At 40.5% G+C, this 24,828-nt stretch overlaps 1 protein-coding gene and 1 long non-coding RNA gene across 3 annotated transcripts in view; one reads left to right on the forward strand and one right to left on the reverse strand.

Moving 5' to 3' along the window:
• Nucleotides 1-24,828, reverse strand: part of ccser1 (coiled-coil serine-rich protein 1) — a 1,096,421-nt gene that overhangs the window by 1,033,618 nt on the left and 37,975 nt on the right. The gene's annotated exons all lie outside the window — the stretch shown is intronic.
• LOC138756278 (uncharacterized) lies at nucleotides 159-24,482 on the forward strand. The gene is made up of 3 exons (XR_011352942.1): nucleotides 159-295; nucleotides 21,905-24,094; nucleotides 24,310-24,482. It is a non-coding gene; the product is annotated as an uncharacterized lncRNA (long non-coding RNA).

A 24,828-nucleotide genomic window follows, 5' to 3' on the forward strand; every position in this document is an offset into this window, starting at 1 on the left:
TTTTTGTTGTCATTTGTTCTGAGATAACGTAAAAAGAGCAACGGTTATCGTTCAGCCATCAAGTAAACCGCGCACATGGTCACTGCTGTTTCCGGGAGCATACTAGGACCATTTCGTCCTATTTTCTGCAACAATGACAACATTCCAAAAATAAAACCGACTGCAATGGATTTTGAGACAACCAGCCAGAAAAACTGAAGTGAAACACGATAGGCTGCCGACACTGGGATTGTAGTAAAAACACCAAATGCAGGAGGAACTCTGCTGGTCTTTTCAGCATCATTTGGAGACACAGGTACATTGCATATGTTTCGGGCCTGAGTCCTTCAAGTCGGGGGGGGGGAGGGGGGGAGGGAATAAGGCAGAAGCAGGATATATCAGATAGTCTCAGAATTCAAACAATGTGGAAGGAATCCAGACCAGCAAAATTTGTTAATTGGATGTGATAAGGGACTAGATAGAATTCATCATGTCTGTGTGAAAGGAGAAAAGAAAAGAAAAGATGACAGGTGAAGCAAGGTGATGTGGGTTGACAAAAGCCAGAGAAGTCAATATTAATAACATCCGGTTGGAAGGTGCCCAGACCAAAGAGTGAGGTGTTGTTCCTCCAATTTACAGGTGGTCTCAGTCTGGCAGTACGTGAGAACATGGTCGCACACCGGCAAGGGAATGGGATGGAGAATTGAAAATGGGGGGCCACTGGAAGATCCGCGCTATTGCGGCAAACAGAGTCAAGGTGCTCAACAAGCAATCGCACAGTCTGTGTCCAGTTTCTCCCATGACCACAGCGGGAGCACTGGATGCAGTACATGATCCTTGCAGATTCACAAGTGAAATGTTGCTTCACTTGGAAGGACTGTTTGGAACACCGAATTGTGGTGAGGGACGAGGTGTGGGCACAAGTGGAACATCTCCTGTGGTAACGGGGGTAGGTCCCAAGGGGATGATTGGCGGGGAGGGAGAAATGGACAAGGGAGTTGTCCCTGCAAAAGGCAGAGAGGGGAATATGTGTAATGTTGGGATCACGTAATAGGTAGCTGAAATGGCAGAGGAGGATGTGTTAGATGTGGAAGCTGGTAGAGTGGAAGGCAAGGTCAAGAGGAATCCTATCCTCGTTGCGCGTGGGGGCGGATGGGGCCAAGGTAGATGTGTGGGTAATGGAGGATATGCAGGTGAGAGCTGAGTTAATGGTGGCAGAGGGAAAGACGCATTGCTTGAAGAAGGAGGACGTCTCTGATAATCTGGAATGGAATTCCTCATCCTGGATGCAGATACGACAGAGACGGAGGAATTGGGAGAATGGAATTGAATCCTTACAGGGGACAGGGTGAGAAGAGATGTAGTCGAGATAGCTTTGGGAGTTGGTGGGTTTATAGAAGACGTCTGTCAAGAGACTGACTCCTGATGTCCTATACTTCCTTAAGCAATCCCCTACTAATCACAGAGTACTGATGGCATAGGGATTAATTAAGGTGGTATGCAAGTAGAAAGAGAAAGTTAAGCTTGGAGCGTGGATTGCTCCATGAAGTCAACAAAAAGGCCGGCTTAGCTGTGCCCCATATGGGTAGCCATGGCTACCCCTTTAACTTGGAGAAAGTGCAATGAGTCAAAGTTCAAAAATTCAAGGGCAAGTTTAGTTACTTAATAACATAACTATTAAAAAGAGTTAACGGTGCATTAAATATTCTCTATGCATTGACAGTTCTTCAGAACTCATTGATGGCAGTTTGACTGTAAAAAGGTTGTTCTTCTTTATAGAGTTTATTTCAAGCATGCAATTTGCATTGAGATTTCAACACAAGTTAGCTGACAAAATTAACTATCCATTGAACCTATGATATTTCATTCACATTCCAAGATCTTTTTGACTGAGATATTTTAAGTGCAAATTTAGGGAACCCCAAGAATGTTGATACTTGTTGAGATGACCTAGATGGATGCTGCCCCAACATACTCAAGGATCCATTCATTCCCAGACACATCTTCCTCCCATCAGAAAGAAGGTTAAAGAGAATTAAATTGCACACTAACAGGCTGAACCACGACCATCGGACTCCTGAACAAACCCCACAACAGTGCTCTCATGCCACCCACGCTTTGTAGCAATTGATCTTCCTCATTGCAACCCCGTGCTCCAACTGTACTCTTGCCCATCACCCATTCCTTTGCTTCCAGTGGATTAGCCTTCCATAGAGGACAAAAGAAGGAGGAAGAACATCCCACATAATTACAAGGTAGAATCTACTTGTTGCACAAATGGCAAGAATAGAAAAGCTCTGAAATTTCATGAAGGAGATTTCATTCAAATTTAAGAAAAAGATATTTTATTAGGTTTGATGCTCTTTGGAAAGGTAGAGATGGAGTTGAAAAATATTTCTGGAGATAGAGGTTTAACAGTGATTTGTCGAATAATTTGGCTGATAAATTTGTTGAGACACTTCAAGTAGGACATATGCAAGAGGTTTATTCTTTCCCTTCATGTAATATACAATATGAAATTTCTATACAGAAGGTTCCCCTTGCGCCCTGGCTTTTATTTATCCTTCAAGCAATACGACTAAAACTGATAATCTGATCCACATTTCATTGTGTTTCTGGGATCTTGCTATGTGCAATTTGATTTCTTCTTTACTTAACAATAGCAGTTATAATTCCCCATCGGTTCACATCCCAAGGTTTTGAAATGTACTATTTTCATGTCTCCTTTATAGATACTGTAATTACTTCCCTCTCTGGCAGGCAAAGCTCATCACCTAGTGGATAAGATAATGGAAAACTCCAATCAATATTGCCAGGCAATATTACTAACTACTGGACGGATCAATAAATTAAGAAATACAGGATCACTTTAATGTATGCTTTGACATTATAGGTAACAATTAGTGCACAGAATTAACTACAAGAAGTGAAATCCATCCAGGACTGTTGGAGGAAGTACAATTCATTCCTGTTCTAATCAGACCCATCTGTATTGTCAAGTCAGGGTTAGCTGTTAAATGCAAACCCTGCTGGAGGCGCTCACATTCTGGGATGCATAAAGAAGATTGCAAAAGTATTACAGGAAAATAATGCGTGCTCAAAACCAAGCAGTCTTTCAGTTACATAGACACCAGTGCTAAGTCTCAAGCGGCAGAGGTTACAAGCAAAGTTCGACTGCAGCAATGGTACAGTTTTGCTTGAGTTTGATATTTCACACATTGGAACTCTGGAGTCAGGCATGGACAAGTGTTCGAGCAAAGAGTGGTGAAAACAGGAGGAGGAATTTCACATGTTTTTGTATTGAATTTAGTTCAAGTTGCAAAAGGAATTTGGTTTAACAATCAATTTAACATCTGAGCAAAACTAGCTAATGACACTAAACTTTCAACACTGATACTAATTTACTGTGCACAGAAATGTACTTTTTGAGCACAAGGCACTGAAATAGCCAGAATGTATTGTCCAATCTCAATTACTCAGGAACGGTGCTCTTGAATGAGCAGCAGTGCTCATGCAGTGTTGTAGACGGTCTCCAAGATTTTAGAGCACCAGTGACACAGCAAGTCGGGCAGCTGCCTCGAGAGCCAAAAACTCAAGTTCAATCCTGATCTCCGACATTATCAGTGTGAGATTTGCACTCCCTCCCTCCTTCCCACCTCCCCCCTCACCCCATGACCATATGGATTTCTGCTTGCATCCCAAAGACATACATGTTGGCAGGCTAACTGCCCATGTAAATTACACCAATTGTAGAGCCGGGAGGTTGAATCAGGGTGAAGTTGATCAATAAGTGGGATAAGTTAAAAGAGGATTAACATTGTTTTTGCATAAACTAAAACTGAATATTTATTTATCCTTTTATATTTATTATCTCATGATGCATTGCGGTAATTTAATTTGACACTACCGTTGATCCATCTTGCGCATCTGTTGGCTGCAGCAAGTTCGAATTTTGGTGTATCTGTGAATTGTACTGATGAGCATGAGAATAAACTCATACCATATATTATAACAAGTGGTAGATGGTAATCGTTGGGAGCGGGGTGGGAGGGGTGGGGGGGCAGAATTCAGCAAGTCAAAATGTCCTTTTCCCTGGCCTAAGTTTTGACCCAGCTTGGAAAGAATGGCAATATACTTTCGTTGAAAGGATGTGCTCTTTGTGAATTTTACAAATAACCTGGACAAAGAATGAAAGGATGGGTCATTTAATTTCCAGATGATATGAAGGTTGAAGGCGTTGTGGATGGTTACAACAGGACTTAGACAGGATGGGCGCATAAGTGGCAGATGGAGTTCAATCCAGTTAAGTGTGCAGTGATACATTTTGGAAGTTTGAACTTGAAAGCATGGTTACTGGCAGGATTCTTAACAGTGTGGAAGCACAGATGGACCTTGGGGTCAAAATCCATAGATCTCTGAAGGACATTGCACAGGTTAATAGGTTAGTTAAGGCTAATGGTATGCTGGCCTTCATTAGTTAGGGGATTGAGTCATAAGATAATGTTGCAGTGCTGGTTAGTCTGCACTTGCAGTATTGTGTTCAGTTCTGGTCATCTCATTACTGTAAGGATTTTGAAGATTTGGAGAGGGTGCAGAGAAGATTGACAAGGATGTTTAAGGTGAGCGGAGGAACGCTTTGGGGAGATGTGACGAATGGTGTATAAAAAGAGTTGCAGATGCCTGGAATACATTGCTAGGGGTGGTAGTGGAGGGTGGTACAATAGGGACATTTAAAAATCCCTTGGACATGTGCGTGGATGGAAGAAAAATAGAAAATGATGAGTGCCAGTTGAGTAAATATATATAGATCAGCACAACATAATGGGCCAAAAGAGCTGCACCTTGCTGTCGTATTCCATATTGATTTGGAGATGGGTTTTTCCTTCATCACTTACTCAGTATTCTTTGTCCATCTATACAGTGGGACCACCTTCACCAGCATCAGTCACCATTAATTTCTCGAGTCACTAAACAGAAGCAATAACCACCATCCCTGTCTGTAAGTTCAAAACCAGAAAGATGAATGAATAAATAAATGTTCATTCCTCTGATTGCACTGAATGGTGTGAACCTGCAGCACTCTCATGTATATTCAGGGAAACTCTGTTTTAGCAGAAGGACATGCATGTTCTTGTTGAGTGGCAGAGCAGGTGCAGAATGCTGAATAAACAATGAGGTGGAGGAACTCATCAGATCAGGCAGCATCCATGGTCAAAAATCGTTCTCTCCATCGATGCCGTTTGACTTACTGATTTCCTCTAGCATTGCATTGTTTGTTCAAGATTCCATCATTTGCAGTCGCTATGTTTCGTAACGTGTGCTGAATGCCCAACTTGTGCTTCCACTCCATCATCTATCCAACTGTGCAGTGAGATTCACTGCTCGGGGCCATGTAACGCATCTGCGTATCTACTGGGAAACACAGCACCAGTTTCAGCATTTCGGTTCAGACACTTTTTTGTACCAAAATACTGGAAAGATTCCTATTTGCAAACAGCTAAGACTATTTGGTCCATTGAACTACTGCTACCACTTAATTCTGAAAAATTCTCCCACAGTATGTATTTTAGAATCATAGATCTTTACAGCACAGAAACAGGCCCCTTCGGCCCTTCTAGTCTGTGCCAAATCATTTTTTTCTGCCTAGTCCCACTGATGTGCACCCAGTCCTTATCCCTCCATGCCCCTCCCATCCATGTACCTTTCCAAATTCTTCTTAAAATATTAAAATTGAGCCTACTTCTTGAAACATTTAATACCTTTTTCCTATTTAACAATTACAACAACTGTACATACATACACACACATACATACAGCAGAATCTTTTGTCATGAACAAGTCATGAAATTAGGTGTTTTGCAGCAACATCATAGAGAAAACATTCATATTATAACCATCTTGCTATAGAAAAAATAATAATAGTGCATGAAAAGTAAGGAATCTGATGGCAGTGGGGAAGAAGCTGTCCCCGTGCCGCTGAGTACTCATCTTTAGGCTCCTGTACCTTTTCCCCAATGGTAGCAGAATGAACAGGCCATGGCTTGGGTGGTGGGGGTCTTTGAGGATAGAGGCTGTTTTTTTTTTAAAGACACTGCCTCATGCATATCTCCTCGATGGAGTGAAGGCTGGAGTCTGTAATGTCACAGGCCAAGTTAATAACCCTCTGGAGTTTATTTTTGCCCTGAGAGTTGGTGCCTCCATACCAGGCAGTGATGCAGTGCTTTCCACGGTACACATAGAAGCTTACAAGAATTTTCGGTGACATATTGAATCTCCTCAGACAGCTCAAAAAGTATAGCCGCTGGCGAGCCTTCTTTGTGATTGCATCAATGTGAAGGCTCCAGGACAAATCCTCTGAGATGTTGACACTCAGGAATTTGATATTCTTGACCCTCTCCACTACTGAGCCCTTGATGAAGACTGGGTCGTGTTCTACTGACTTCCTCCTGAAGTCCACAATCATCTCCTTGGTTTTGCTGATATTGAGTGAAATGTTGTTGTCGTTACACCACTCAATGAGCTGATCTATCTCCCTCCTGTACACTTCCTCATTGCGCTTTGTGAATCTGCTGACAACTTTGGTGCCATCGGCAAATTTGTCGATGGCATTGGAATTGTGCCTGGCTACACAGTTGTGGGTGCATAATGAATGGAGCAGTGGGATAAGCACACATCCTTGGGGTGTGTCTGTGTTGATGATCAGTGATGAGAAGATATTGTTTCCAATTTGTAATGACTGTGATCTTCTAATGAGAAAGTCAAGTTTCAAGTTGCGGTGTGTCGGTGGGGGGGGGAGGGGGGGTTGTTTACAGAGGCCTAGAGTTTGTAGCTTCTTGACCAGCATTGAGGGAATAATGGTATTGAAGGCCGAGCTGTAGTCTATGAATTAATAGCTTTTTTTGAGATGATCCACAGCTGAGTGGAGTCAGCGATGTTGCATCTGCTGAGGGGCGATTGTGACAATAGGCGAATTGCAGTGGGTCCAGTTCTTTACTTAGGTATGTGTTAATTTTGGCCATGATCAGCCTCTCGAAGCATTTCATCACAGTAGAAGTTAGAGCTGCTGGGTGGGAGTCACTGAGGCAGCCCACGCTACTGTTTTTGGAATGATTGATGCCCTTTCAAAGCTGGTGGGAACCTCTGACTGCCGCAATGAGAGGTTGAAAATATCCACGAACACTCCGGCTAGTTGGTTGGTGCAGATTTTCAGTACCCTGCCAAGTACACATGCATACATATTATACATACACCCACACACACGTGTAGAATGCAACACAAAATTATGGCTGCTAGCTTTTTCCACTCATAATATCAAGTACCACAGTGTTACTGGGTGATCATTGCAACAGAAACAAATCACCCAAATCTGCAATGACCAAGCAGCTATTTACACTAATCCTATCCTCTTTCCTCCCATTAATTCTCTGCAGAGCTTTACCAATTTCCTCCATAGAGTGTCATATACTGCAGCTAATTTACTGACCAACCATAACATCTTTGGGATGTGGGAGAGAGAGAGAGAGCAGAGGAAACCCACAAGGTCAAGGAGAAAATATACAAGCCTCACATGGTCAGCACAGTGATCGAGATTGAAACAGATTCACTGTAGCTGTACTACCTGCACCACTGTCCTCATGCTTTTATCTTACAAAACTAGAAATGGACAAATATATGTTAATAAAGGTTAATATGACTATTGAAGTATCAATCGCACATGGGGACAAAGATAGAAGGAACAGTGGCTAATTTGATAGTTATTGACCTGTAACTGAACTCATAAGGATGGACTTAAGGACAGTGCAGATTAGAGTTTTCTAAATCTACAGTAATGACCTTGAAGATTATATCCCAGAAACTTAAATGCATACTTCCATCAATACTCCCAAACCTCTTACTGTTTCAAAATTAAATTATGTTCACCATCACTCAAAGCAATATCACCAAAAGTTAAACACCGAGATTTTCAGCCTTGTATTAATACAGATCCAACACTTCACTTCCACTGATAATACATCAAGACTATCTCTCGATCCATTATCTATGCTGTACGCTGTCACATAATCAACAGAAGGGCAAGACTGAGAAGATTATTTTGTAGTTACAACAGAAAATTAGAAAGGAATTGGAGCATTGAGGATTTGTGATTTTTGATTTGACTGATGTGGATATTATCACAAGAACAAAAAATTCTGCAAGGCCATTATGTCTCTGCCTTTCATCTCAAAACACAACAATAGTTAATGGGTTCATAGATGTCACAGAAAAATAAGGTACCTTTGTTGGCGAACCAGAGCCAAAGATGATAATTTACATAATTTTCAACTACCTTGGAGAACCAGAAAATAATTATTTAGAACAGAGTTCTTTTATAAATGCAGTTATGAAGAGAAGCAAAAGAGTTCAAATGGAATAGAAACTGGACCTCTGTTACAATTTCTGAAAGCATGATGTACGTGCACATAACTTCCATTCCTGCACAGTGGTTCGACTGGATGGATGAATTTCCAATTCTGAAGTTAGCGAAATGAATTGGGGGATTGCTTGTCCATACTGTTAAACCAATGTGGCAGAAGGAATGGGAAACCACGCAGAAAGGCAGAGGGAAGCCATGGAGAGACCAAAGAAAACATACGAAAAGAAAAAAGGCAGAAGCATTGCATGCGAAAGACAAAGGTTACTCGATTCCAAAAGGTTAATGGGCGCAAGGGCACTTTAACAGAATGTCTGTAGTGTTTGAAGCTTCTGGCACAAATCAGAACAAAGAGGCAGGATTTGGTGACTGTTATAGAAATATGGTGGCAGGGTGGAGATGATTTTGAATTAAATATCCAAGGGTCTCCAGGCAATTTGAAAGGATGGGCAGCAAGGTAAGGGAGGGTAGAGAGTGAGATCTGGGTGATGGTGCTAAAGAACGCACAAGTATAAGCACAAAGCACAAAAACAGATAATAAACATTTATATAATATATAAAGTGGAAAAAAATGACTAAAATGAACATAGCTCTTGCAAGATGAGAAGGGGAACTCATTCTGGGTCATATGGAAATAACAAGGACTCGAATTATTACTTTGTGCCAGTCTTTGTGATGGAAGACAAGTCTAACGTGCCAAGGAGAGATGTTATGGGAGGTGAGGACCTCAACACATTCTCTGAAGGGATAGTGCTGAACAAATTAGTGGGGAGACCGGCAGCTTGAGTCGGGCAGGCGAGGGAGGAGCAAGACCGGCAGCGCGAGTCGGGCGGGCGAGGAAGGGGCAAGACCAGCAGCGCGAGTTGGGCGGGCGGGGGGGAGGAAGAGACCGCCAGCGTGACTGGAAGGGGGTGGGGGTGGATATGGCAGCTCATTCCGGGTGGGTTTAAATCTGGCTTTCAGAAATCCGGAAAAATCTGAAATTCAGAACACACTGTCCCCTAAGGGTTCCGGATAAAGGATTGTGTATCTGTATTATGTCTAATGTCTTAATAGCTTAACGTCGAAAGTTGAGAAAATGCTTGTAATTATCACTTAGGAAATATTAGTGAGATATCTGGAAATAAATTAGTCAATGAGGCAGATTTGGGAAGGGCAGGTGATGCCTGACAAGGCATGGTCTCTCCATGGCTTCCCTCTGCCTTTCTGCGTGGTTTCCCATTCCTTCTGCCACTTTGGTTTAACAGTATGCACAAACAATCCTCCAATTCATTTCATGAACTTCTGAATTGGAAATCCATCCATCCAGTCGAACCACTGTGCAGGAGTGGAAGTTACGTGCACGTACATCATTACATCATAGAAAAGAAAAAATTCCTTACTGGAATTCATTGAGGATAGGAGTGCAATGGATAGAGGGTATCAATTGAATATTATGTACTCCGGTTCTTTGATTTCCACAAAGTGTTTGATAAGGTGCCATATAAAAGACTGATCTATAAGAAAATGATGCGTAGAATTAATGGTAACGATTTAGTATGCATAGAGCATTCGTTAGCCAATAGAAGGCAGAGGTTTGGGATAAATGGGCATTTCTCTTGATGGCAATCAGAGGTGATCAGAATGTTGCAAGGGTTGGTGCTGGACTGGAAACCGTATATGATACATGTTAATGATTTGGAAGTGAGGACAGAGTATAACATATCAGTTTGTTGATTCACTAAACTGAATGGAAAAGAAAATTGTGCAAAGAATGCAAAGATTGGTTAAGTGAACAGTCATGTGTATGACAGATGGAGTATACTGTCAATAAATGTGAGGTCATCCACTTTGGTGGAGAAAATTTATCAGACTATTATTTAAATATGAAAGATTGCAGCATGCTGTTGTGCAGAGTGACTTGGGAGTGCTTATGAATGAATCACCAAAAGTTGATTGCAGATACAACAGGTAATCAAGAAGGCAAATGGAATGTTGGCCTTCATTGTAAGAGTGATAGCTACAGAGTAATGGTAAGGACTTGCAGTTTGGACCTCCTGACTTAAGAAAAATATATATACTAGTTTTGGAAGTAGTACAGAAGGGATTTACAATATTCCTTCCAGAGATGAGATGAGAGGGTTAGTTCATGAGGAGAGATCAAGTCACCTGGCGCTTTACACCATGGAATTCAGAAGAATGAGAGGGGATCTCATAAGAACAAACTATCTCAGGTTTCTTTTACCACAGACCAGCTATCACAAACCCACACAGCATTTTCTACTCTCGTCTTTGAGCAAATGACCAGCCCGCAATTCCAGGAATCAATCTGGTGGATCTCTGATGCTCTCCCCCTGTCCCTCATTTACCAAACTTATAGAAAGGGTAATAAAATGGGCCTTACAAGGTCCTGCATAGACAGACATGGATAGAAGAGAAAGAAAGATAGTTAAAGGAAACTAGTAAGTATCTGTAATAGATGATGCCAAGTTGAGAAGTAGAATTGCCTTTGGAAAAGTGAACATAGAAATCTACTGCACAGTACACGCCCTTCAGCCCACAGTGTTGAGCTGACCTAATAACTTACTCTAACAACTTGAATCTTTCCCTCAAAAATTGTTGTTTACCTCAATATCACATTGTTCATTTCACAGCTTTAGCTTCTTTCAAATCACACATATCTATGAGGAAATAAATGTGCCCAAAAACATTTCTAGTGTCAAGTGACATTTATAAATGCATAATCTTTAAGTCAATACAAAACACCTTAGTCAATCATAATACAGTATTCATAGAGAAACTTTCAAAGTGAAGACAGTTTATGAAGCCTAACCCCAAATTGATAATTTCCCCTGAAAAGCATCAAGTGATTATGTTTTGGTTGTCTAATTTGAGGAAAAGACATGCAATTTTTCATTTATTTTATGCATACTGAAATGCATACACAAATATTTGGATAGATTCCCAAAAGTATATTCAGAGGAATATCTTAAATGAAGTGAGCTGTGAGGAAATGCAGGAATGAATACTGGATCATTGGGCCTTTATAACATGACCAGTGGTAGAAAACAGAGAATTGGGAATGCAAAATTTGGCACAGCACAGAGACAAACTAGAGTTGTGAAAGTATCTCAGATCATCACATAAACCCATCCTCCCCTTCATCTGAAATCTGAACGTCTCGCTGCCCAAGAAAGGAAACTAACATATTTAAGAACTCATCCCACCCTTCCCACACTCTCTTCTCCCATTGTAAATTCTTATGGACATTCCATTGTCCATAGGCGAAATCATGCCTTTCCAGATCCACATTCAGTTCCTTTCCCAGTATTGGCAGACCCTGAAAGAACCTCACACTCGTGAAATAACTTCGCTCTTGTACCATTCCAATTGTTCTCTCCCTGTAACACTGGATTATGTGCTTCACTTGCTGTACGCATGTATTGTAGGTCTTAAATTGCTGTCTTGCCCAAACAAATCTGTTAGCTGTACATGTCATAATACACTTGCACTTGAAGGAGGTCTTATGAGAAAAAGTTGAGCGGGCCAAGGATATGGAGTGAAGGAGGATGAGGCGATTAGATTAAGAAGGGAATAGGCAAAAGAGGAGAGCCGCCACTTTGTTGCCTAGGGTGAAAATGATCAATACTAGAGGACATCTGTTTAAGGCGAATAGAGAAAAATTTAGGGGAGATATCAGAGGTACTTTTTTTTCCCCCAAAAGTAGTGTTTGTGTCTGGAATGCAATGCTGGGAGTTGTGGCTGAGGCAAATAAAATAGGGCCATTGGATTCAAGAAAAAAAAATGGGGGTATGGATCAGATTCCTGAATAATCAATGAACCAAAGACATTGCCTTATTTTTATTTATAATAATGTAAGATGGTTATAATATGAACAAAACACCGAATTTCATGACTTGTTTATGACAATCAATTCTGATTCTGAGAGAGGGAAGGGTTAAATTGATTACATGGACAACATTGTGGACCGAAGGGCCTGCATTGTTCACCATTCTATGTCAAACTTGAACTTGTAAAGGTCTATTTCTGCACTATTCAAGAGTTTAAGATTGCAGGTATCGAGTGCGATAGTACAGATCTATCACCAATGTATATAGTGTATATAGTTACAGTATCTAGACTGTGCTTACAGCGATTGGCTGAGAGCTTAGCCACGCCTACTGTCTGAGCCTTAAAGGGTTGTGTCCCTAGCCAGGTTGGATCATTCCGGACTGGTCGGCCACCTGTGAAGTGCTCCTGTCTTTTGCTAATAAAAGCCTTGGTTTGGATCAACAAGTCTTTGGTTTTTTCGACGAGCTCTACATCGAGTGATTTGGAAAATGGAAAGAAACTTAAAGCTAGGTGATGCCTAATTGTGTAAAAACACAATGCAGGAGAAACTCAGCAGATCAAAGTGTACTTTATGTAGCAAAGATAAAGATACATAACCCATGTTTTGGGCTTGAGCCCTTCATCGATGTGTCTGCAGACTTTTGTGTTTTACTGCTGCCAAATTGAGAGCTAACATACATCTGGAAGTTGCAATCCAACAGAAAAGGGAATGTCTGAGGTTTTGACTGAGCGCAGAATTAAAGATGATAAAGTCAAAGGCATAATGGGAACAAAAAAAAAGAAAGACCAACATAGAGAACAGGGAATGCAAATATTAAATCCAATACTTCAGCAATTTACCCCCAAAGATCAAGGATTATGTCTTCCAAATTAAAATGATAGTAAAGAAATCCAGCATTAAGGAATGCTGATAATTCAGTCAATGACTAAAGGTGGGTATTTTCTTTTCCATTGACAGTCTCATTTCTAATTCACTGCTTCAGATAGAATGACCCGAAAATTGAAGGTTGTGTAGCTCATGGAAAATTTTATGGGTCTGTGAGTTGAGAATTTCACTGCAAAGAGCAATTCTACTCCTCTTTCCATTCCTTCATGCAAAGTGTACCATAACAGCTCTGATCAGTCATAGAATATATTCATGCTTGCAACAAAAATATTCCATCACTCTTTAGCTGTCTATAGACTTTGTCAATATTATCCTTTGTCAGATTTTCCAGCAAGGGAAACAGGCCATTCAGCCCAACATCCCCATGCTAACCAAGTTGTCCATCTAATTTCTATTTGCACCTTTCTGCAGCTGGTATGTCTGTTCTGATTAATTCCACTTCTAAATGTTTGATCATACCCAACATCATCTCTGTCCATGGCCACAACATTACAAAGATCCCAAATTCCATAAAAATTAATGACCTATCGTGGATCACAACACCTCCTACACTTCCTGAGAGGGCAAGGTAACCAGCCCTCATCTTGACAACGTTTTAATGGAGCACAACTGAGAGTATTCTGTCTGAATTGTGTCATTGTGTGGTGCAGAATTTGCAAAACATAGGACTGGGAGTCAATACTGTTACGAGCCTAAAGGACCACAAAACCCAGCAGCAATAGATATTCGCCACGACAAATGGTTACTTAAACAGAAGTTTTTTTATAATTATCCTTAAACATGAAAGCAGAATCAAACTTTAACATCTCTATTAACCTAACTAACCCAAATTAACCCGCTTCTAATTCTAACCCGCTTCTAATTCTAACCCGCTTCTAATTCTAACCCGCTTCTAATTCTAACCCGCTTCTAATTCTAACCCGCTTCTAATTCTAACCCGCTTCTAATTCTAACCCGCTTCTAATTCTAACCCGCTTCTAATTCTAACCCGCTTCTAATTCTAACCCGCTTCTAATTCTAACCCGCTTCTAATTCTAACCCGCTTCTAATTCTAACCCGCTTCTAATTCTAACCCGCTTCTAATTCTAACCCGCTTCTAATTCTAACCCGCTTCTAATTCTAACCCGCTTCTAATTCTAACCCGCTTCTAATTCTAACCCGCTTCTAATTCTAACCCGCTTCTAATTCTAACCCGCTTCTAATTCTAACCCGCTTCTAATTCTAACCCGCTTCTAATTCTAACCCGCTTCTAATTCTAACCCGCTTCTAATTCTAACCCGCTTCTAATTCTAACCCGCTTCTAATTCTAACCCGCTTCTAATTCTAACCCGCTTCTAATTCTAACCCGCTTCTAATTCTAACCCGCTTCTAATTCTAACCCGCTTCTAATTCTAACCCGCTTCTAATTCTAACCCGCTTCTAATTCTAACCCGCTTCTAATTCTAACCCGCTTCTAATTCTAACCCGCTTCTAATTCTAACCCGCTTCTAATTCTAACCCGCTTCTAATTCTAACCCGCTTCTAATTCTAACCCGCTTCTAATTCTAACCCGCTTCTAATTCTAACCCGCTTCTAATTCTAACCCGCTTCTAATTCTAACCCGCTTCTAATTCTAACCCGCTTCTAATTCTAACCCGCTTCTAATTCTAACCCGCTTCTAATTCTAACCCGCTTCTAATTCTAACCCGCTTCTAATTCTAACCCGCTTCTAATTCTAACCCGCTTCTAATTCTAACCCGCTTCTAATTCTAACCCGCTTCTAATTCTAACCCGCTTCTAATTCTAACCCGCTTCTAATTCTAACCCGCTTCTAATTCTAACCCGCTTCTAATTCTAACCCGCTTCTAATTCTAACCCGCTTCTAATTCTAACCCGCTTCTAATTCTAACCCGCTTCTAATTCTAACCCGCTTCTAATTCTAACCCGCTTCTAATTCTAACCCGCTTCTAATTCTAACCCGCTTCTAATTCTAATTCTTTGGTTCACAGTTCAATCTCACTTCTCATTCTTCCAAGTTCTCTAGATGCAGGCAATTCTTATATTGTGCACAGAATTTAACATGTATCAAGTTCACCAGGCTTTGGTGCTTGAAAGGTAAACGTTTACTGCTCAGGAAGATTCTCATATGGTTTGCAGAGAGATTTGTTGTTCCAGGATTCCACAACTGAGGTACCTCCATTAGTCACCTCAATGTCTTGCTGATGGAACTTGCCCCATCAGGGTTCTCCAGATGATAATCTCTTTCTTTCAGGCTACCACAGAGTTCCTTTCTGTTATGCTTATTCCAAGAGAAACATCCGCTGCTCTGGAGCTTTCTGTTTCAATTCCAACAAGCTTTTCCTGCTTTCTTCAGCTGTGACTGTTCAGTCTCTCTCTCATCTTCCAACTGATAGAAAGCCCATGTGACTCTTTCACTTGTAAAACGCCTATCCTTCTCCAGCAAATAATAGGAGTTAGCCTTCTGCTCCCATCTGTTGGTTTAAGTAAACAAACTTCTCAGGAGTGACCTTTCTGTGCACTTTGCAGAAAGATCAGAAGCCTTGTAAAAATGTTCAACACAGATGACTCGTCTCCAGTCGAGTCATTTGATGACATCATTTCAATTAGCACCTACTTATGAAATGTGCATAGCATTCTCCAGTTTCTGTAATGTTCACTGAACATGAATTATTCAGTATTTCAAATAAATCTTTTTTAAAATGTGTGTATGTATGTAACCTACTCTAATTTTACCATTCTCTCTCAATATTCTATTACAATACAGAGGAACATTAAAATGGCTGAGATTATCACTGGGCTCTCCTTTTCCTCGATGGGTGACATTCTCTGGGAGCATTGCTTATATAGGGCTTGGAGAATTATTGGGATCCATATGATCCATCATGTAGAATCTTTGACCTACATCCATCAGGTAGGCAGTACACAGGCATCAAAATCAGGGTTGACAAGCTGGGAAAGAGCTTCTTCTCGCAGGCTGTGAGATTGATGAATGGTTTCCTATAACCTTAGGTCTTTTATTAATGAAATTGAGTAAATTATTCACATTTAATTTAAATTACATTATTATGCATGTACACAATTATTATCTGCCATGTCATAAATATATTATGTGTGTGCATCTAACAGTATCTGGAAAAAACACTTTAGTCTGGTACTACATGTACAGTCAGATGATAATGAACTTGAACAAAGTTAAGTTTGGTTTTAAATTGCAATGCAAGGTTGCAAATGGCAAAGTCAAATGCAGTCAGGGCCATGGACTTTGATAAGTTGCATTAAGAGATGTACATTCTGGGCAGCTAAAGACAATGGGAAAGAAATAAAATTTGCACATGAAGGGTTCATATTATTTTTGCAGTGAAAGATAAATATTATGGGATCAAATTATAACTGATGTCAATATTTAGACTGAAGCAGGATGAGCTGCAAGAGTTATTAATTTTCACTATTTCACAATATGAAACCCTCCAGGGTGCAAAACCCAATTATGTTTCTAATTATGCACTTTCAAACAGCAGAATATGGGGCAGTTTTTAATAAATAGCCATCAAGATGTAGAATGGGTCACAAATGCTCCCTCAAATCCAATTTAAAGGGATTTGCAGGGATCATTTTTCTGCAATATCAAAAATAACATCTTTGCTACATATTTAAATCTCTACAAGTGAAGCCAAAAGCAATTATGCTCTCAGAGATACAAGTCAGGCCATACAAAACAGTCCAATGTGAATCAATGTTTCAATAAATCTAGGAGATGATTAAAGTCGGAGACAATGCAACTCAATGGTGTTTTTTTTTAAACTTAATGTTCACTTTCACTGCAGATACATTGCAGAAAAACCAAGCTTTCAACAACTGCTTTGAGAAAGCAGTTGAAGTCAAAATATTAAATTTCTTTCTTTCTTTGGCTTGGCTTCGCGGACAAAGATTTATGGAGGGGTATGTCCACGTCTGCTGCAGGCTCGATGGTGACTGACAAGTCCGATGCGGGACAGGCAGGCACGGTTGCAGCAGTTGCAAGGGAAAATTGGTTGGTTAGGGTTGGGTGTTGGGTTTTTCCTCCTTTGTCTTTTGTCAGTGAGGTGGGCTCTGCGGTCTTCTTCAAAGGAGGTTGCTGCCCGCCGAACTGTGAGGCGCCAAGATGTACATTAAATAGATGTATATTAAATAGAGAGTTTAAAAATGATGAACTTCAATACGCTGGCTGCTTCATCTGGTTTGGGAGTTATTGACGAGTGATTTTAAATTTAGATTGAGAGGTGTTAAAGTATTGCTTTACATGGATGGAGATTTATTCGAACATTACACAGGACTGGATATTTGCAGCACACAGGAACACAAAGGGAAAAGAGTAGGTAGCAGGGTTTCCTTTGGATTGGTTTGGCTCTGACTGGCTACTGACACCCTGAATGACCAGGCTTCCCTCTAATCTTGTGTAATCACTGAAGAACAGGGAATGGAGAATGAATGAATGAAAAGTTCTGTTTACTATTTAAAAACTTTATGAGGGAGAAGTGAAAGTGATATGTTTTGTGTCTTTGAAGTACAATTTGTGGATGTTGGATAAAATTAAAAGAAACAAAAGAAATACAAGAGAAAGTGGTGTGAATATATTTTGTAAATTTTAAATTTAGACATACAGCACAGTAACAGGCCATTTTGGCCCACGTGCCTGTGCCATCTAATTACACCTAATTGACCGGTATATTTTGAAGGGAAGGAGGAAACATGGGGAGAATGTATAAATTCCTTACAGACAGCACAGGATTTGAACCCCAGTTGCTGGCAGCTTTGTACAAAGCTGAACCAGCTTTGTACTAACCGCTAGGCTAACCATGCCATCCACAATACGCTGCAGGCCAAGCAACATTTGCATTTAATCTTGCACATTTGTTTTATTATTGCATCGTCTGCTGGAGGAACTCAGCTGCACAGGCAGAAACCAGGGGACAGAATGGTCAGTCAACATTTTGTGTCAGGACATTTTAAAAATCAAAGCTAAAGTGAGAAGATCACAAGATGAATGAACAGAAGGCGGCCATTTGGACCATCGAGTCTGCAGATCAAATGACTTTTTAAAAACAAGTACACGCCAATAAATCTGCCAGAATGCAGCTTAATAGAATCTATTCAAGTTTAAGGTGGTATCAATGACATAATTTAAATAGTGTGAAAACTGGACAGACAACAATAAGCAAAATGTGCACTGTGGTTCACAGACAGGGCTGAAAGCATCAGTAGACGGACAAGAATTTAAGGTTTCAGCTGCTTTCTTTACCCAAGTTATGCTTGTCAAATAAGTATTTGTTCATCCAAGAAGAGGGCCTCCAAAAGGTCACACAGATGTGGGTCAATCTCATCTTTAGCCAGTTTATGCAACCCCAGAAGCAACTGAATCACGATCTTCTCAACTCCAAAAAGCATCGCATTGCATCCAAACCACTTCCCCATTCATCACAATCTGGTTTCTTGATATCCTTGCTGATTCTGTAATTTCATCAGTTTCTTAGCATGCTCAAACTCCTCGTGAGACTTCTCCAGCAAGAAACCAGGCAAACCTCTTCAATGCAATGTCATCATGGTCAAACTGATAGTAGACATAGGATATGTAGAGCTCCAGGTTGATCTGATAGCTGACTCGCATTCGGGGTGGCAGTTTTGTTGTACTTGGGAGCTCGTTTCAATTGGAGAGGGTGGGAAAAGCTGAGTAGATTTCAAGAGGAAAGAATCTGAGGAGGAGTGAAAAGGTGAAATGGTTTTGGGCAGAAGGTAGGAAAGACAGGTAGAAGGAGTGTCAGAATAGAGAGCACTCTATGGAAAGGCAGAAAATTAAGAACAGGAGCAGGAACAAGGTTAGTTGAAGTTTGAAAACAATAAGGTTCATGCTATTATGTTTAAGACTTAATTAAGGGTGGACTTGCCTGGATAGCACAGAGAATACTGGTTTTCCTTCAAGTCCTTGCTAACATGACAATAGATACTCAATTGATCCAATTAGTCTGAGTTTCAGGGCAGCAATCCTTTGGTTGAGCTGGAACAGCAAGGAGACAGTGTGGTGGAGAGAACAAAGAGGATGTCAGTGATAGAGTGGAGACCAAGGATGTCCAGATGACCCATCTTTGCATTTGAAAGAAGAACTGAGCAAAGTCAGAGAGAACTCTGAATTGACATCATCAAAATGAGTGGCATAGTTAAATAATTTATGAATGAGTTTCATTTTTATTTATTTTTCCCAGAAGGAATAACCAGGTTATTGCATATTCGAGAAAATAAATTGCTTCACTTGAACTAAATATTTTTGTTGCAATGGCAAGTTCCACTTCAAAACATTCCAACTCTGTGATTCACCTCAATCTCTGTGCAAACCATTACTGGCCGCAAACCAGACAATTCAACTGATGGTAAGGTCAATGTTGAAACAAATCAATCTTCATCATGAGAACCTGGAGCATTCATACATCAAAGCGTATGAAAGGATTTTTTTTATTTGATTTGATTTTTATTTAAAAATAATTTAATGAGAAAGAGGGAGAAATGACAAATAAAAGGTAGGTACATCATTACCAACCACTTGCTCGACGAGTGAAATAGGCTGAATGATAATTGGTAATTGTCCAAACACAGTCAGTAAAATTAAAACTAATGACAATCTGCTGGAGGACTTCAGCAGGTTGAAGAAGACAATATTTTGAGTCTGAACCCTTCAAATCTTGATGAAGGATTCTGATGGAAACATTGACCATTCTTTTTCTCCCTCTGATGCTGCTTGACGCAACGAGTTCCTTTGATTGTTATTTGCATCAGATATCAGCATTTGTGGTCTTCTCTAGTGCCACTATCTCATAGTTTTTTCCCTTAAGATTTAGCAATATCAAGGTCCAATTTCTTGTCTTGCACAGCTAACCAGTGGAACGTTGGCTGGTAGCAAGGGATTGCAAGGATCTTGCCTTGTGGCAGATAATCTGCAGATATTGCACAAGCCATCCTTCATGTGTCACAGAAGTCCTCAAAATAGTCGTGCAACATCAGCAGAAATAAAGTGGCAGTATAAAACAGAACCAAGGCTTAAACAAAGGGTCATAGAGATGGAGAACAGGGTACTGATGTCTATGACAATAAACTCCCATAACTCTCTGCTGTTGGACTTTGCTAACCAAGAAAGAAGTATTCATCACAGGAATAGTTTGGAGGTACAGGTCAGCTGTAATCAAACAGGAGAGCTCAAGGGCTTGACAGGCTAGAGGAGGGAGGTTGAAGCAGGGGGCTTATACTATGGGCTGTGATGGTTGAGAGCCAAGGGTTCTCAGGTGTCAAGCTATTAGGATTGCAATGGAGGACAAATTATTTTATTCAGCTCAGAACATCTTGCAAACTTCCTTTCCCTCCATGAAATCAATCTGCATCCCCTGCTGTCTCAGAAAAGCAACAACAAAAGAATGCACATTCCGGCACACTCATTGCCCATCCCCCACCGCTCTTATCAGAGAGAAGACTTAAGAACATGAAAGCATGCACCATTAAGCTTAAAGACAGTTCCCTGCCTCTATCAGAGTCCTGAACCCCACAACAGTACTCTCATTCCGCTGTTGCCTTATATAAATTTTTATTTTCCATTGTAACTCCAAGTTCTGAAATTATGCTCATGTTCTTTTATTTTATGTGGCTGCATGAATGTTAGAGTTGACCTGTTGGACTGCTCATGGAGAACACTGCACTGGGTACAATATGACTAAAAAAATTAAACTTAAATATTCACTAACATCAATATTAAATATTCACTAACTTAAATATTCACTCACCACTGATACTACTTTTACAAATTTTCTCTCCAAGACCATATGGTGTCCAAAATAAAACAGAACACATAGCAAGGTTTACATAGTTTGATCATAACTTCCTTTATTGCTGAAGTTAAGGATTTAATAAAATTTAAATAGCCTTTTGATGTTACCCTGCATTCTTTTTATGACTTACTGAAGTAATACAGCAGTATTTCAACCCCTCCCATCCTGTCCTTGTTATACTGGCTCTTTCCCCTCTACACCCTCAGTCTTGGGGGGGGGGGGGTTCTAAAATGCTGACGACATTCTTTCTCCCACTGATGCTGCAAGACCCACTGAATTCTGCCAACAGATTGCTTTTTTTTGTTCCGGATTCCAGCAACTACAAAGAAACCTGCATTGGCTCTCACAGTCAGAGGATAAAGTGCAAACTCCTCACACATGGCACCAGAGGTCGAGGTGGAACCCAGGTTCCTGCCACTTCAAGCATCTTGAAATCTTTGTACTTAGTGTTCCTGTTCTGTTCAGTTTCCTGGTTGCCACATCGTTTTTCTTCTCTCTGCATTCAACTCCATTTGCATGGATTTCCTGCCTTGCTGCTGCAATATGGTGGGTGTTCTTGCAGAACAAAGGACCCCACCCCCCCAACAAGGTCACTGGCCACAATGCCCCATTTTCATTCTTCGGACTTTCTTTGCCTGTCAATCATCAACATCATTTTCTTTTGAAGGATCTACTCAGCCTCATCACTCTCCTTCCACTGACTTCATCCCCCAACTCCACCCATCCCAACCAGAAAGTCAAAAGAATCTCTCACTCCTGAACCATCCCCCACACACAAGGGGATTGCTTCCCCTTGAGATAGCTCCGCTTACCTACAAAAATTAAAGCCAGAATTCCCATTAGAGTGTTAATATAGTTTCCTTGATACTCTTGGACCCTGTTCTGCATTAGAGCTGTGTGTATTATTAATATGCTCCTTCCTGCTTTGCTGTTCTTTTGCTTTATCTGTTTCAGAGACCCTTGCTTGGATTCTGAGACAGAAGTCAGAGCTTCATTGACAGATTAAGGTGATGGATGGGATAGAAGGCAGACAAATTCACCACGACAAGATGGTCCAATTGAACCACCAACCTCCAGAATGTTGCTGGCACACCTGATCCAAAGCCTCCACTGTCAATCATAAACTGGTGACAAAAACATTTGAGGATTTCAGACAATCTCAAGTCCTGCTCAGATGATCAAATTCCTTTGGTTATTGCCTACTCAGATTAGACTTTTTTTTTAAAAAGGATCAACTATTGTTAATATTCCTCTGACTATTAACAGGGATGCTCCATCATTCTGTGTTATTGTTTTAGGTGTAACCTATTTGGCTCCATTATTGGCAATGCCTCCGTTATAAAATTTTCATCTGTGCTTTCAAATGCCTCTCTATGACTTTCTTTAAATAAGTCTTTTGTAATCAATAAGTCTTTTGTAATCTTTAGCCAACTTTATTTCTTCTCTCTCGAGGATCCACTTTAATCACATCATCATAAACAGCTATGCCGTCCCAAGCTCTCGACTTCTCTCCCTATTTCTCTGTCGCTCTACCCACCATACCTCCTCTGAAATGGCCTCCTGCAATGCAGATCTTCGACCAAATATTCTGTTTCCCGGTCCATTATCTTGTTATAGCTCAAGTATAGACTTTTCCTCAACAACTCTTCTGCAAAGTCCCATGGGATATTTTACTCCATGAAAAGGCACTCTTATAAATGCAAGTTCCTGTGATCAGTTTCTAGGGCTGCTGCCAAATTCAGAAGTCTCTCGACACAATGAAGATGAACCAGATTATGCCAATGTAATCAGTCATTTATTAAACTTTCAATTTGTTACCATAACCATCTCCAAAGGCAAAAAAAATTTGTTTTTGAGGAAGAAGAGGATCACATGTCCCCATCTTGGAGAGAGACATAACTACACAAAACCAGTCATGGACCAATGACATTGAGGATACGGCCAAGAAAGTTCACCAACATCTCAACTTCCTCAGAAGCCTGAGGAAATTCAACACACCTGGAGTGCTGCAGTGTTGTGATCTTACCTCAAGCATTCACTCAAAACAATCTCCTGTCCTTTACTCTCATCTTCACCTTCTGCTATCTTGAGAAAGCAGCCAGCACATGAAAGACTGATCCCTCCATGGCCAAGCTCTCTTCTACCCCCTCCCTTCAGGCTGAAGATGAACTAGTTTAAAAAACACCATTCCAGATCCAAGGATAGTTTTCTTCCTTCAGTTACCAGACTCTTGAAAGGAGGTCTCATTAGTACAAGATGATGCCTTTTTTGTCTAACTGAACACTACACCTGTACATTGTTTTAATGTAGCATGACAATTTTATTCTCACACTAACTGCTGTATCATGTAAAGGCTGAAGGGGAAGGAATTTATTTTTTAAAAAAATCAAAATTTTACACTAAATGCTTGTTGCACATCATCTGTAAATTTCTTGCAAACCTTCCACCAAAGATGACGTCAAATGAACTAGTTGATGCTCTTCAATTGGAAAACACAAGGGCCAAGTTTTATCATTGAAATGTTAGCCCTACATTATTACATTGCCAGATTCAAATCAGCGGCTGTCTGCAAGGAGTTTGCACAGGTTTCATCAGCCGGAAAGGCCTTCTACTGTGCTGTATCATTAGAATAAAATTAAAATTATATACTGATTAATTCAAAACAACTGATTCACAATTGGCTGAACAACCATGAAAGATTTAAGGAATTCCAAGCACTAATTCCATCCAATGCAAATTGAAACTCCACAAATTTCATGCTGGATTTAAATAAATCACGTTTGAATTGGCACAGGATTGAACACTCAATAAGGGAACTGGAGTGATTCCCAACCAGTGGACCATGGGTCTCTGGTAGGCCACAAAGTGCATCCATGTGGGCCACAGTACTTCTCAACCTACTGAGGTCAGGGTGGGTCCAGGGTCATGTCTCAGTCACCCAGGATGATTTTGGATGGGGCAGCCAACAATCTGCCACTGAGGTGAATGAGGGCATCTGGGCATTTCTCAATACAATCACCTTGGTGCTCAGCTTTCAATCTCCACACAAAATGGATTCAGACGGATTCAGATGTGTGTTTTCTGACTTCTTACTGCTGGTTGTTCCTCACTTCAGTCAAGACTCAAGAGGCTCCTGTTTATAAGGTAAGACACATGATAAAATTGGATACAAAATTTTTTTAAATCAAATATTTACCCTGGGAGGAATTGCATGACTGTAGGATATGTTAGTTTACACTTGTAAACTGTCTGAGTTTTTGTCAAAATTGGCCGATAGCTACCCCAACATAGTGAATGAGTCCCTTCAGAAGATCCTGCCCTTCATAACCACTATCTTTGTGAATTTCACTTTTCAACAGTGGTGCAGTTGAAGATAAAGAGACAAAACTGCATTGGAAGCAGATCTCAGGTGTGCTTTATCCATAACAAAACCAAGGATGTGGAAACTGGTGAAGAAGCTGCAGAAACAGGGGTTTCATTTAAGTGGCTTGAACTTCGATTTTGATTGGGAGTTTTTATATTCAGTGTATGCTTGCCGTGTTTTTGTTCTTTCAAAATGTTAAATAAAATATTTTAAATTGGATAAAAGATGTGTTTCTCAGTCATTAGTAATTCATAGCATGTCAGAAGAGAAGTCAGGTGGGCCTTAGACCAAAAAAAGTTAATGACTGGCATAATGGAATACGTCCACTGCAGAGTTGTGTGGTGAAGATTCCTGCCCAACTTCTCCAGCACCCCACATCCTTATTGTATTTACAATTACAGCTGCCTCACTGATCCAGTAACCCAGATATAATTCTGACCTCCAATGTGGACTACGTGGAGTTTGCACATTCTTCCCATGACTGTGCAAGTTTTCTTCAGGAGCTCCAATTTCC

The sequence above is a fragment of the Narcine bancroftii genome, chromosome 3 (assembly GCF_036971445.1).
Source record: "Narcine bancroftii isolate sNarBan1 chromosome 3, sNarBan1.hap1, whole genome shotgun sequence".
NCBI lineage: Eukaryota > Metazoa > Chordata > Chondrichthyes > Torpediniformes > Narcinidae > Narcine > Narcine bancroftii.